The sequence below is a fragment of the Marmota monax genome, unplaced genomic scaffold (assembly GCF_021218885.2).
Source record: "Marmota monax isolate L192 unplaced genomic scaffold, Marmota_monax_Labrador192_F-V1.1 WCK01_AAM20220418_F8-fsc00512, whole genome shotgun sequence".
Classification (NCBI taxonomy): Eukaryota; Metazoa; Chordata; class Mammalia; order Rodentia; family Sciuridae; genus Marmota; species Marmota monax.
The window spans coordinates 11,508-27,500 of NW_026692701.1; the positions used below are offsets into that span (position 1 = coordinate 11,508).

The 15,993-nt window shown below is 42.6% G+C and overlaps 1 long non-coding RNA gene across 2 annotated transcripts in view; it reads right to left on the reverse strand.

The window, feature by feature from the left end:
• Nucleotides 1-229: 229 nt before the first annotated feature.
• LOC131424252 (uncharacterized) overlaps nt 230-15,993 on the reverse strand; it is an 18,338-nt gene continuing 2,574 nt past the window's right edge. Inside the window, exons 1-3 of one of the 2 annotated variants that reach the window (XR_009226969.1) lie at nt 6,939-15,993; nt 4,205-6,539; nt 230-1,470 (exon numbers count right to left, since the gene is read on the reverse strand). The exon at nt 6,939-15,993 is cut by the window's right edge and continues 2,574 nt beyond it. This is a non-coding gene — a long non-coding RNA (uncharacterized LOC131424252). Of the gene's footprint in view, nt 1,471-4,204 lie in introns of both variants that reach the window. The other variant, XR_009226968.1, reaches the window with a different exon arrangement.

Consider the following 15,993-nt stretch of genomic DNA (forward strand, 5'->3'; position numbering starts at 1 on the left):
TCCTCATAAAAGTATGAGCAAATCAGGCTGGGGGTGCAGCTCTATGGAAGGCACAGCGTGGAGTGTGCAGAATCCTGGGTTCAATCCCAACACCAGGGAAAAGTAACAGCAAAGCAAATTGAGAGAGAGAGAGAGAGAGAGAAAAACCCCAGTCACATATCTTTTATTACAGTATATTATTATAATCATTATAATTATTCTATATATATATATATTCTATAATGCCCAATTTACAAATCAAACTTGATCACAGATGTGTATATGTAAGAAAAAATGTAACACACATAGGATTGGGTAATATCGTGGTTTCAGGAATCCACCAGGGGACTTAGTGTAACCCCTGTGGAGGAAGGGGGACCACCATCATACCAATTCTACAAGATTATTATTGGCACAGGTCAGAATCCTTCAGGAGCAATGTCTTCAAGGAGATGGAACTAATGAACCATTTGGTGAACATAGTGAAGAATGGAGCTACAGATCAGCTACAAAAGCATAGAAAACTAAACAAAAAAGAAAATAATTATTGAAAAACAAAAGTATATATAAAAGCAAACAATATTATAATATATTTGGTTAATATGAATATATAATAGTGTTAAATGTGATATAGATCTAAATGAAAATTATAATTGTATGGAGGAGGCAGTGAAGGCCAAAATATACTTTTGTGTTGTGAGAGAGTTGGAGTAGAAGAAAGAAAGGTAATTTTTAATTTTTTTTTTTAGCTGTAGGCACAATACCTTTATTTTATTCATTTATTTTTTATGTGGTGCTGAGGATCGAACCCACTGCCTCACACATGCTAGGCAAGCACTCTACCACTGAGACACAACCCTAGCCCACAAGAAAGGTAATTCTCCATCCCATTATGGAAATTTAACAAATAATGCTTAAGTAGAAATTCAAGAAGTAGAAATACAAATTATTATTTAGATATAAAGGTGTACCTAAATACCAAATAATATCAAAATAAATGACTAACAGAATCAAAAGTAGTTGCTTCTAGGGACTAGAAAATGGGATAAGAAGTGGAGCAAGAGACTCCTCTTTTAATAAATCTCATAAAATTATTTACTCCTTTGAATTGTTGACACACTCATCTTTGACTTTGAGAAAGGCAACATGTTTCATTATATTTGTGAACAAAGTGAACCTGACAAAGTTTAGATTAAAACAAATTATGCCCACTTTCAAATACCAAAGCACAGCAGAATTGAAGGATGCTTCCAGAATTGAAGGATGATTCAATATTGAAAAATAATTAATATAATTCTTCATTGTGATAGATTAACAGATAAAATTCTACTAGAAGGTGAAAATAAAATACTTTCTTTTTTTGTAAAAGGTTAGATAGTAACAGACAAGTTCTTTCTTAAAATGACAGTATGTACCTACCATAAGTTCAAAACATGAGAAGGAATCCTACTGAACTCAGAAATATCCAAGGGTGTTCACTATCATCAGGTACTGGGAAATGCAATTGAAGAAGAAACAGAAATTAAACATATAAAAACTGGAAATGTGGAAATCAATTGTCCTTATATGTAAGTGGTATCATTGCATCCTTTAGGCAAATTTTTACTTCATTTTTAAACACTTAAAGTTTTTAGTTGACACATAACATTTAGATATATATGTGTGTATATTCTAATTAATTTGGTTCTGAGGCTCAAACCCAGGGCTTTGAGCATGCTAGACAAGCACTGAACCACTTGAGTTTCCTTTCCAGCCCTTAAACAGTCCTTTTAAAGTGAGTTCTTGGCTGTACAAAGATAGGCCACAGTGGATCAAGCCCACAGCTACAGTTTGCAGGCCCCTGCATACCCAGGAAAAAAAAAAAAGTTGGGTGGGGCGGGGGGGGGGGGAATCAAATAAAAACATTACAAACTTGAACAGAATTCAATAAATTCCGTTTTTACATATGAAAAATCAAACAGCACTCCCATCTAAAAAAATAGCTGGTTAGAAGATATAAAGAACAGATCCTATTCAAAACAGCCACAAAAAATAAAATTACTAAGAATAAACTTAATGAGAAGTATGCAGGATTTATAGTTTGAAAGTTTAATGCTACCGAAGGACATGAATGAATGCTTCACAATGGAAAAGCTCACCACGTCCTTAGGTTCTCAGCCTCATAAAGCTGTCAAAGATAGGGAAATCCATAAATCTCCTGTGATCCCGATAAAAATGCCAAAAGAGTATTCCAGGGGAACTAAACTAGCTGCTTCTAAATTTCATGTGGAAAAATTACTAAGAATAGCCAGGAAATTTTTTAGAAAAATTAAGAGTAACAAGGAAGGTTAAATGTGCCATGTATAAAAACCATTATAAGTCCTCCCTAACCAAAGCAACGTGAACAGAGAGAAAGACCACCAAAACCAGATAGAAAACTAAAAAATAAGTTAAAGTACATGAGAGAGTTTTGCATAGTAAATTAGCGATGTTGGCTCAACTGTATATCCGTGTGAACAACAAGAAAGTTGATCCCAACTTCACAAGTAACTCAAAACTAGATTCTGATAGGTGAAAGATTTAAATGAAATCATGCAATGACTAGAAAGTAGGTGTGAGAAGTATTGTATAACCTCATGTCCAAGGGACACAAAACTCAACACATTAAAGAAAAAGTAATGAATGTTAACCTATAAAAACTTTATATCACTTCTACAAATAATAATAATAGTAAAAATGACTCCTCAGTAAAGACAAAAATAAACAAGAAATTTGGGGAAACATAACTCATAGGACAGGAAAAAATGTATTCCTTAAATAAAAATAATAAATGTAAATAAGAACAAACTTTCTAAAGGAAAAATGAATAAAGAATAGAATTCGCTCACGGACGAGGAAACCCAAATGGCTCTTGAACATATGAAAAAACTGTTACCCTCACTAATAATAAAAGAAATGCAAATTAAAGCTATAAAAAATCTTTTCATCTATAAGGTTGGTAAAGTTTTTTTTTTATATGTTTGATGACCTAGTGTACTAATGAGAATGTGGGAATACAGACATTTGCATATTTTGATGGGAGTACAAATTGATGCATCCTCTATGCAGTTACATTTGCCAAACTAGCAAAATTCTAAATTCATGTATGCTTTGAATCAACAATTTCATTTCCAAGCATATATTCTGCAAATATACCTTCTTGTATGAAAAATGTGCTTACAAGGACATAGGATATATATCATATATATAATGAAATACTGTGCATCATCTATTAAATGTGTGGGACAGAGCTGGGTGCAATGGTGTGTGCCCACAGTCCTAGCTATTCAGGAGGCTGAGGCAGGAGGATCACTTAGAGCCCAGGGATTCAAGCCCAACCAGGCCAAAGAGCAAGACCCCCTTCTCAAAAACGAAAAAAAAAAAAAAAAAAAGTGAGGCAGCTATTTGTTCTGCCACAGAAAATCCACTAAAATACAGAAGCAAAATATAGAGCAATGTATACACTGTGCTACCACTGTATAAAATATATTGTATATATATGTGTGTGTGGTGTGTGAGGAAGCTGGCAGTTGTGGTTGTTTGTGAAGAAAGAAGTCAGGTAGATGGGGGAGAGGAATGGATGGGGGACTTGCTTTTATTCAATGCCCTTTTGTGGGGGCATAGTGTACATATGAAACACACTTTAAAATAAAGCAATATATAAGTTCATTGCAGAAAATATAAAGGCAGTAAGGAAGAAAAAATACATACTATCACCACTAAAGACAACAACATTTTGGTGATTACTTTTCAGTTCTTTTTTTTTTTTTTTAAACATGAGCATTTAATTTTATTCAGTGGTGGGTGTGTGTGTTAAGAGAGAGCGTTTTGCATATTAAATTACTGATGTTGGCTCAGCTGTGTATACTTTTGTATCTTGATCATTTCCTTTAATCATGAGCACTTTCTCATTTGAAATGTATTCATTCAGTACAGGTTTCTGATTGTTTCCTGGTTCAGAATTACAATTGTGTTGATATGGTCATTTCTTTTTGCATAATACAGGCAGCACGTTCTCCAGAAGAAATGCTTTTGTACATAATACAAATCATTAGGACTCAACACCTTGTCACCCAAGCGTATTGAAGAAGGGAGCTGGAGAGTCTGAGGTGTCCGGCTTACAAAGTGTGTTAGTCAGCTTTTCATCACTATGACAAAAATACCTGATATAAACTACTTAAAAGAGAAAAAGTTTATTTAGACTCACGGTTACAGAAGTTTCAGTCCATGGTTGGCTATTTCCATCACATTGAGTCTGAGGCAAGGAAGAACATCATAGCAGAAGGGCGTGGCCAAGGAAAGCTGCTCAGCTTATGGCAGCCAGGAAGCAGAGAGAAAGAGAGAGAAAAGTGGGGGGACAAGGTATAGTCCCCAAGGGCATGCCCATGAAGGCCTACTCCCTTTGACCAGGTCCCACTTCCCACAGCCTCCATCCCTGCCCAGTAGTTCATTCAGTTATCAGTGGATGAATCCACTGAAAAGGTCAGAGCCCTCATGATCCAATCACTCCCCAAAAGCCCCACTTCTGAACACTACTGTATTGGAGACCAAGCCTTCAAAACTTGAGTCTTTGAGGGACAATCCAAATCCAAACCATAACAGAAGGCATGATATCTGATAGGGAGGGAGAAGAGGTAGAGATGACCACAGGTGTCCTAGGTGAAGCCAACCAAGTGGTGGAGCAGGAGGAAACATTAGCAAAATAGCCCAGGAACGGGTGGACCTCCCCACACCCTGCCACAGGTGGGGGGAGGCAGGGACCTCAGCAGTCTTGGGGAATCAGAGCCAGGGCCACTAGAACACAACCCAAGCTGTTTACTGTGCCACCGAGTCGCATTTGTTGTCAGGGAGAGAGCCCTTATAACCCAGAGTAGATTTAATATGCATTTGTCTAGCTCCTGCTATGACAGTACTCCACTGGGTGCTAAAAATGAAGAAAAGACATATAGTCTTCCCTCCTTGGACTTGTCTGGTTGCAGAACTCACCAGGAGCAATTACCAAGTAGTGCAGTGTGGGATGGGGAATGAAGCACGTGGTAGAGCACCTGCCTTACTTGTGCAAGGCCATGGGTTCAATCCCTAAGACACACACACACACACACACACACACACACGAAAACAAATTAGTGCAGTAGATGCTGGGCCTAATGGAACATGCCTGTGATCCCAGCTACTTGGGAGAATGAGGTAGGAAGATTGCAAGTTTGAAGCCAGCCTGGGTCCCATCTCAAAATAAAATAAAAGGGCTGGGATATCAACGTTAGAGTGCCCCTGGGTGCAATCCCCATACCCGCCCTACACACACACACAATCTGCACAAAGTGGTGGGAAGCTGGAATTGCCTGGGGCACCTGAAGATTGAACCCGTCTCTATGTGCAGAAATGTATAGACTGTGGGATTGGGTGGAAGGATGGCTTCCATTTCTGGATATTTGACCTGCATCTTAAAAAGTGACCATACAAGTGTCTTCCCAAAAGTAGAGCTTGAGACAGGTATTTTCCTTGAAAATGTGATTCTACGTCTGGAGCAGGGAAGAAGGGAACATCTCTGTACAAGAATGCTTTGGGTTGGCGGCTACTAAGGGCGAGGGATACTAGATCGCACGAGAGCCCTGATGAGCTGAGGAAGTGCCTTTGGGAACCACAGCTCTGGACAGCAAAGGATGAGGCATTTATCTGCCGCAGTCTGGCTGGGCACAAAATAACCGAGCCGCCACACAGCCTTGTAGGTTCAAAACAGGAACTCCTTTATTCTCCGCACTCCCACGATCGACACGCATGTGGCCTTCTCCTGGGACACACCACCCACCAATCGGAAATCCCTCCTCCGGCAGTTCTCCAACCAATGGGAACTCTCCAGGAATCCCTGCAAGAACTCCAAAGTAGCAGGCCCAGGCGGGCAGCAGGGGTCTAATATACAATTGAATACACAGCTTAACATAACCATTATCATCTCAATGGCTTGCTGGCTTCACCTCTCAACCACTCCGTTCTGGCAAAAATGCCATGCGTCAATCCGACTTGGCTATGGCTCTCAGCACTTATCCCCAAATGCCTGCACCCTATTGCTCAAGGGTGGTCCCACAAGTTGTGCCTGTATGAGTGGACTTTCGGGAAGCCCGGGCCCTGGCCAGGAAGCAGGAGGCAGCTGAGTGAGGATAGGAGAACCTGGACGAAGCTGTACACAGCCTGCGCAGACCTGGTTGCTGTGCAGTGATAGGACCAAGAGGATTCACACTCAGCTATTCCAGACTTCTGCGCTCTTGGGAGGCGGAGAGGCACAAGCCTCAACACAGGGAGAACTTCTTCCACCTGTTTTTTTGCGGCATCCTTGGAGGGGCTTGGTACATCTAGGAGGCTGGAACAAACCTGGGCTGGGAATGATCTGCACAAGGTCTGAACGAGGTTTGACTCAGTAGAAATGACGTCTCTTCAGTGGTGGTGAGGCTAAAACAGTCCCCATCAGAGTCGCCCTGTAAGGTGCTGGCCACATCAGTGTAAATGTTGGTTTCCCCTCTTGATGGACCAAGCAGAGGGTTTCACTGCACCCAAGAGGGATATTGAAGGGAGAAGCCATGGTGAAACAAGAATTCAATTTACTTTGCATTTCCTTAATTCCAGATCTTTGAAGGATAGACCGTGCTCTTTTAAACTTCATAGCACATATAACCCAGAGCTGACAGTGTAGTAAGTGCTTAAGGGGAAACTAACATTTTACTTAATGTCTCTCCTGGGCCAATGACTGAGCTAAATACCTCATATATGTTATTCGCTTAATATCAGTGATTATCTGACCCAGGCACTAGTCTCATCTCAGTCCCTATTGATAAGGAAATTAGGAATCAGGTACATTAAGTGGTGTATCTGGAATCAAATAACCAGGACAATGACACAGAATGTAGACCCTGATCTGATTTCAAAGTCCAAATATGCTCTCTTACCTTCCCATCTTGCTTGCTATGTTATGTTCCACCAACTAGATAAAATACCACCAACCAGCTTATGAAGGCAGAAATCCATTGTGTCACAGGTCTGGAGCTCAAAGTCTAAAATCAAGGTGACACGTAAAAGTTATGCTCTTCTGAAAGGAGACTCCTTTTTTCCCCCATCCTGGCTTCTGGTGATTTATCTGAAGTCCTGGGCATCCCTTGGTTTGCATGTTCAGCACTTGGGTCTCTGCCTCTAATATCACATGGGATCCTTCCTGCATGTGTCTGTCTCTGTCTCTTTTCCTCTTCTCATTCAAATATCAGTCATATTAAATGAAGGGTGCACCCTACTTCAATCTGACCTCTTCAATAATTACAGCTGCAACTACTCTATCCTCAAATGGGGTCACATTCCAAGGGACTGAGGATTAGAATTTAGGCCTGACTTTTTGGAAAACACTATTTAATCCACAGCATTTGCCTAGCATACATTTGATGATTGGGTTAATAAACAAATGAAGAAGAACAGAGGTACTTACCTGTAAATTGGAGAAGCAGCCAATGAATAATTCTTCTCATTGGCACAGAGCTTCTAATTGACCTATTTTACGTATTGATCATTTTTATTCTTTTTCATGGGGAATTGCTGAAAAGTAAACCATTCCCACATTTATCCAGTAAAATAAATCACCCTCTCCATCTCTTTAGTTGCACTTTGTTTTGCAGTACTGGGGTTGAACCCAGGAGCCTTCTACCACTGAGCAGCCTCTCTAGCCCTTTTTATTTTTCATTTTGAGTCAGAGTATCGCTAAGTTGCCCAGGCTGGCCTTGAACATGCCATCCTCCTTCCTCAGCCTCCTAAGTAGCTTGGATTACAGGTGTGTGCCACCATGCCTAGGGAGTTGCACATTTTTATCCATACCCAAGATCATATACCTCAATTCATTGAATATTACTACACCCTATGAGTATGAAATAGTATTATCCCCGTTGCATGGATGGGGAAACTGAGGTGCAGAGGATTATGTAGCAAGCCCTAATAATGAGTAAAAAAATCAGGACTATAGTCCACATAATTTTTGTCCCTAAAGCCAATTTTTTCTTCTCATTAAAAAAAAAACTATCTATTTTTTCATTACATTTATCATGTATGAACATGTATTTACCATACTTTTTTTTTTCAAATAGCACAGTTACATACAGCAAAATACCACAACTCTCTTCACCATCCCCACACCACTCCTAGGTCTAAAACTCTGCCTGGCAGCCTCATTTTTCTTCCTGGCTTTTTTTCTTCTTCTTCTTCTCTCTCTCTCTCTCTCTCCATTTACTGTCAAATATGTATATTATGTCTATTTTTAGGGCTTGTTTTTTATTTACATAAAAGGGATCACATTCTGCATGCTGTGCTAGGACTGACATTTTCCACTTAACAACACCCTGGAGATGATTTTTTTTTCATGTGTCAGCAGAACTGATGTTCCTCCTGGATGTACCAGCATAACAGCAGGGCCAGTTTCTGGTCACCACCCGTGCTCAGACCAGAGTGACATATTTCATTTCTTTTCTTTCTTGTTTGTATGTGGGTGCACACACATGCACACGTGTACTGGCGCTGCTGGGATTGAACCCCAAGCTTTTTGCATGCCAAATGGCCCTACCACCAAGCCACAGCCGAGCCACACCCCCAGCACTGGGGTTGCTTCTTTTGAATATTGCCCTGTGTGTCAATATGTACAGGTTTGGTGTCATTTGTTTAAATTGCTATGTAGGGCTGGGGTTGTGGCTCAGCAGTAAAGTGTTCATCTAGCATGTGCGAGGCCCTGGGTTCGATCCTCAGCACCACATTTAAATAAATAAAATAAAGGTATTGTGTCCAACTACAACTAAAAAATAAATATTCAAAAAAAATTGCTATGTAGTGCTTTGGGCTGCCACTTTTATGTAATCATCTGCTCTTTGTGTACATTTAGGTTTTCCCCAATTTTCACTATTTCAATAGGATGGACCCCAACATCCAGTTTCTATCTGTGAACATGTGTGAGAACATGAAACAATCTCTGCCTGGACACCTTCCCAATAAAGACACCTGTGATCTCTTCCTGTACAGTAGGGGGGACACTCCTTCCCAAAGGAGGCCCAGCTCTCTGGACCTCAGCACCCCCTGAGAATCTGAGTGGCTACAGGTACATTACCTAGGACCCTGGTTGCCCTTAGGACCACTGGGAGAGTCTGAATAAGGCCCTGGACCTGGACCTCATCTGCAGAAAATCTGATTAAACCAAACCAGGATGGGCCCCAGGCATCAGGATGACTTTTTAAATACTTCTATGAAAGTCAAATGTGTAACTTGGGGTTAAGAACCAATGACAAAGGGCCTTCCCAATTTTATTAAGTACCTGCCAAAAGATTTGAAACCTAAAGAGGGAAAAGTATTAAGAAAGGAAAGGCAAGAAGGAAGGGGAAAATAAATGGGGTAGGAAATAAAGAAACTTTGAATCGTGTCCCACAGAGGCTGAGATCCGCCTTCTCTCTACCCCTCCAAGGGACCCACATGTGGGACTGTGTCTCTCCCCAGGTGCTGCACCCCTAACTTGTGCTTATCACAAAAAGTCACTCCCCCAATCGAGTCCCAAGTCTAAACCAGCCTTTGGGATAAGGACCCATCAAGGGGACTTTCTGCACACTGTCACCCTTGTATATGATGTGATAGTGATGGGATCAGGACATTGTGGATTAGGCAAAATGTCTAGGACTTCACAACACAGAGTGAAGCCTAATGTCAGCTGTACACTTTAGTCAATAATGATGTTTCAATATCAGTTATCAATTGCAACAAATGTATCACACCATGGTTAGTTGTTAATGACAGGGGAAAGGAAAGGGGATGAGAGGAAGGACATGGGGACTCTGTACTCTGCTCAGTTTTTCTGTGAAGATAAAACTGATCTAAAAAATAAGACCCTACATACTAGTTCTCCTCTTTCTCTCCCCTTACCCTCCCTAGGAGAGTGGTTGAAACTTTAAAGTCTTTTGATTGAGAAATGACAGGATCACACAGAGCCTTTAATGCCTTAATTTTTTTTAATAAGTCAGTAAATAAATTAATCAACACAAGTACATTCATCCCAGTGGCCTCCTGCAGACACACACTGAGAAGAGCAGGGCCCCATGCATCCCTATACCTGTCCATCCATCCCCCAGCTCAGGGTCCACAGAGGGCACCTGCTGTGCTCACAGCTTCTCACGCCTCTTTATCATTCCACCAAGGCCACCTGCAGTTAAGGACCTTTTTTTTGTGTCCTGTGAACCCTCTTCTTTACCTTTCCCCTCACATTTCTGGGCCCAGGACTTTTTTATTTTTCAACTGAGGCTAATCTGATTACAGTGAAGGTGCTAATAAGGTGAATGAATGCCATTAACAGTACCAGATACAATCTGCATGTAAACCTGGGCTTCTGAGGGCCACGGGCTGGAATGTCAAGCATCTGGGGAGCGGCCAAGGAGGGAGGCCAGAGGGAGGGTCCTCTCCCAGACCTTTGGGGAGCCTCCTACTGTCCACTAATCATCCCCTTCATCAGCATTGTATTTCAAAGCTGATAATCAATTTACTAATGGCTTTTTTTTTTAGTTGTTTGTATACACCCTCTCCCTTTATTCTCAGCGACCCAATAAGTTACTGTTGTTTCCATTTTGCAGAGAAAGACCTTCAGAGTGGGTGAGCTAAGAAACCTGCTCCAGAGTGATGTTCAAACCTAGTTGGGATGCTGTTTTAATCTTCCTAATCTATTTCTATTGGTGAGGTTCTTAGGTTTATATCACTCCTGGGGACGGCAATGGATAGGACCCTGGCATGCATGCAGGTAGGACCCTCAGCAAGAGCTTCCTTCCCTCCCCATCTCCCTCTCCTGGCCCTGCAGAGCTAAAATCATCAACCCAGTTAGATTCCGCCTTCAAGGCAAGCCAAGCCAGTTTTTTTTTTCTTTTTTTAGAGAAGGGTCTTGCTAAGTTGCTTAGGGCCTCGCCAAGTTGCTGAGGCTGGCTTTGAATTCAGGATCCTCCTGCCTCAGCCTCCCAGGCCACTGGGATTACAGACATGCGCCACTGCGCCCAGCTCAAGGCAGCTTTGGTCCTCAAACATGTGTAGATGGAGCCATTGTTGGCCCAGGTGGTTGGAGCACCATGTTAAAGAGACCAAGACCACGAGTGCGATTCACTAATTTCCCGCACAGTTGCAGAGTGCTGGAAGAGTACCAAGTGTGGAATACCAAACATGACTCAGATATGTACCCTGCCCTCAGAGAGTTCTTAGGAGAGTAAAACAGAAGGGTCAGAAAGAGAGGGTGGGATTGAGGTTAGGAACAAACGGGCAAGCGAATTTATTTGGGGGAAACCCCACCAGGGATTCTGAGACTGTGTCTCCCATTGTCTGGGATGCACGTTCATAGAGTATGTTACAATCTAACCCAGTCACTGGCTAGATAATTCTAGAGACATGGTCACTAGATGGAAGGAGCCAGGAACAAATAATGCACAGGAACGATTGCAAAGCCGTCCCTGCCCTTGTTCATTTATTTGACAAATATATACTAATTCGGTTCCCACTTTGTGCTTGGCACTGTTCTAAGCCCTGGGTAGTCGAGAGGGAAACAGGACGGATGTAGCCCCTGCCTTGGAGTTTTCCTTTCACTTGGGCCACCAGACCACATCTTGATAATGCAGTAGATATAAAATATCAAGTGACACTTAGTGCTAGGGGAAAAAAACAGGGTTATGAGAAAGGAAAAAATATATTACCTTAGAAAAATAATTGGATGTCTACAGCCTGTGCCTCACAGGGACATCAGCAACACCAGTTCCCCCTGAGAAGCACAGCTGCATCCTTGGAAAATAAGCTAAATGATAAATATGCGTGGATCACAGAAGAGAGAAGGTATAATACCAGAACCATGATGTGGACTCAGACACCGAACGGTGGTGTTTCTGAGTTTCTCCTCCACCTTGGTTCAAATCCTACTTCTGTCATTTGCTAACTGTGTGATTAGGGGACATTTACATGTTCTTTTTAATTTTTAGTTTCCTTGCTTGAAAGCTGGGGAGAGTAATGCCCCTTAGGTTGCTGTGAAATTCGAAAGTAGGTGATGTTTGTGAAGTTCTTGGCACAATGTCCAGTACTCAATAAGTTCTCAGTAAGAGGTAAGCACAGTCAGGAGTTATTTAAGAGTGGGGACACAACAGGTTGGTATGGTGGCCTGGGCTGGAAATCCCAGCAACTGAGGAAGCTGAGGCAGGAGGATGGTAAGTTTGAGGCCAGCCTCAGCAACTTAATGAGACCCTGTCTCAAAAAAAAAAAAAAAAAAAAAAAGGGACTGGAAATACAGCTCAGTGTTAAAGAAAAAAAAAAAGAAAGAAAATTGAAAGAGAATGGGGATACATTCTGAGAAGTTCATCCCTAGGCAATTTTGTCCATGGGAATATCAGAGTACATTAAGTGCATTTATATAAGTCTAGCTGGTCAGTCACTCAATGTGGCCTCTTGATGCTATGGAGAAACAAGGGTTGGGTTTTTCTTTATTTTGGTTTTGGTTTTTGGTACCAGGGATTGAGCCCAAGGGTGCTTAACCACTGAGCCACATCCCTAACTCTTTTATTTTAAATTTGAGATGGGGTCTCACTAAGTTTCTTAGGATCTTGCTAAATTGCTGAAGTCGGCTTTGAACTTGAGATCCTCTTGCCTCAGCCTCTGAGCCGCTGGGATTGCCACTGTGCCTGGCAAGAAACGGGTATATATGAGATCTATGAGTCTGCTGCCAGCATAACAGGGCACACTGTTTATAATAAATCTTTTAAAATATGTAACCAGGAATACACTCTAAAATAACCACCAAGAGCTGGGAATGTAGCTCAGTGATAGAGCACTTTCCTAGCATGTGCAAGGCCCTGGGTTCCATCCCAGGTACTGCAGAATAAAATGAAATAACCATTAAAGTACAAACTAGTGAACACCTAAATCAGCAACATAGTTGTTTATTATCATTACCAAATATTGTGTATCACACATAATGGTGTGGTCATGGAGCTGGTAGACAGCAGGTTTGTTCACATATGGAGGACCCCGCACGTGAATAACGTGTTGCACTATGATGTTACAATGTCACTAGCCAGCAGGAGTTCTTCAACTCTTTTGTAGCTTTATGGAACCATTGTCATAGAAGTGGTATTTCACTGACTAAAACATTGTTATGTGGCACAAAGATAGACTATTTTAATTTTTGTTACCAAGAGTTGAAATAGTCCAAAATTATCTTCCAATTTTAATCCATCATCAATAGAAAGTAGAAAAATTTGTCCTTATAATGCTTTATTTTTTTTTAAAGTAGTCCTGTGAGTCCACTGCCTACCCCTGCCCTGAAAAAAAAAAAAAACTCTCGAAAAAAAAACTCCAAAGGCTTTGAGATTCCCTTCTGTCCTGGTCAGGATGCCAGGGTCTGCCTACTGACCGCTGTTGTCAGTCAATGTTTAGGGAATGAGTGCATTTGGCACGTGCATATTTAAAGGATCTGTGTAGTGAACCCTTTATACAGTGTGAGCCCGTCTCCCCTGGCTCATCTTGACTCTGGGCAGCTGTGGCTTTGGCTGGTGAAGACAGCCCTGGGTCCTCCCCTGCGTGTCAGCAGCCACCCAAGACCCTGCGGTGGCTGGGGAACCAGCCAGGGTCCAGATTCAGCCATGCATCACCCATGGGTCTATTTTCCGAAGAACCTGAACTGGCACAACCCAAAAAAAGTATTTTGACCCCAGCATGTTCTTCCTTGATTTCCATACCTTTAATTCAGAGGTCTCTGATTCATTGAAAATAGCTCCACAAGGTCTGATTTTTTTTGTGGGGGAGGGCGTACCAGGGATTGAACTCAGGGGCACTTGACCACTGGGCCATATCCCCGGCCCTATTTTGTATTTTATTTAGAGACAGGGTCTCATTGAGTTGTTTAGTGTCTCGCTGTTGCTGAGGCTGGCTTTGAACTCTTAATCCTCCCACCTCAGCCTCCTGAGTAGCTGGGATTATAGGTGTGTGCCACTGCCCCCAGTTCAAGGTCTGATTTTTGAGAGTCAATGACTAAGATGACTTTCTTTCCTGGTCATTGTCGTCATCTTTTCTTCTTTTTTAATTTTTTTAGATGTTGATGGACCTTTATTTTATTGATTTATTTATATGTAGTGCTCAGAATCGAACCCAGTGCCTCACACCCGGTAGGCAAATGCTCTACCATTGAGCCACAACCCCAGCCCCTCTTTCCTGGTCATCTGAGTCCATCTACTCTCAATTCCAACTCAGGCCAGAAGCTAGAGAGGTGCCACCCAAATTAATAGTGGGGAGGGGAGCCCGGGCACCATGCAGGAGTAGATTTAATCCTCCCAAATAGCTCATGATTTTTCTCCCTGGTTCACAGATGAGTGCACCAAGGCTCAGGGACAGTCACCTGACTTATAGTTTGTAAGTGAGAGAACAGGGTTGTGAAATCGGATCTGCCCAACTCCCAAGCCTGCCTTTCCCCCTGTGCCACCCCACACCCCCAGGAAGCAGTCCATTCAGCTCCAAGGATGTGGCCCATAGCTGAAGCTTCACCTGGCTTCTCAGTTTCCTCACCCAGAAGGTCTATGTTAGCAGGAAACTAGAAGGCTCCTCTCTCAGTGACCCAGCAAATCAGCTCTGGGTCTAGGATACTATACTATGAGCATTGAGAATTTGCCATCTCCTGAACCACAGATCCTGGTGTTTGGGGAATAAGTGGTGCCATACTGCCTGGAGTTTGACAGAGCCTCGGAGTCTGTCACTCTGGGGCCATGTCCTGCCAGACCTCAGGTTCCCTGGTCTCTGAGATTCCTTCTCACTTCGACAAGCTGCAAGGGTGAGTCTCACAGATATCTGGATGCCAGAGAGGGTACATGTGAAGGCAGAACCAGAGGTCAGGTGCTCAGATACCATCAGGATTTCTGTCAGAGAGCAAGAAAGGCTTCCTGTGGAGGAACTCAACTTGGCAGCCATTAGGGAGAGTTCTCAGAAAATCTGGGAAATCGACACGCCTCACCTGACTTAGGAAGAGCCTCTGTTCGAGGACAAATGCAAACCTTTTAGTCTGGAAACATTGTGGATAAGTGCCTGATGACATGAGGCAGGGAAGGGGGGGCGTTCTACCCGGGAAATCAAACTACCTGCCCCTTGGTGGAGTTGCCAGGATCAAAGAAGATAACGTCTTGGAGAGCTGGTCAGCCCTGTGGTGCCAGCGCAAGGATCAGGGTTCCCATTGTGAGCAGCAGCTGGGGGCTCTCTTCTGAGGCCTTGGGAGTAAATGGAGGCAGCATTGACTTTCATTCAGGGGGAAAAACCACCCAAGTAAGAGGAGCGCAGTCTGAAAAGCACCGCAGGTTCCAAGGTTCCAAAGGAATGATCACAAATGTCCAGTGTTTTGAGGTTCCGATCAAGGCCACTGCCTCTGAACACAACAGACCGTCATCCCTTCCACCCCTCTGCACATGCACACCTTTCACAATGTCTCATTTGACCCGTACCACACCTTCAGGAGGTGGTTCAGGGTGCAGTTATCCCATTCTATGGATAAGGAAATCAGGCTTCAAAACTGAGCAGTGAGAACACCCAATGCAATGCAAGCAGGAAGCTGTGTAGCTGCTGCTTCTCACTCCAGGTAGAGGCCAGTGTCCTTTCCACTGTGATGTAGCTCATGCATGTGAAAGATGCCCATTTTTCTTCCAATCCCATTGTGATATCAGATGTCCAAGAGAGTAGTAACATCATGTCATTGCCCTGATCTTGATGTTGTCTCCATGTCTTGACACTTCTTACCGTGTCTGACAAGGTCCTGATAAGTTGGCTGACCTTTGACCTCATTCCTGCTTCTTCCCACTGCCTCTATATATTCTAAGCACACTAACCTTTCAAGGACTCAGTGACGCCAGCCATACTGACTCCTGCCTCAGGGCCTTTGCCCATGCCACTCCCTCAGTACAAACTCATCTGCACTATTCTCATAATTTAGATCTGAGCTCA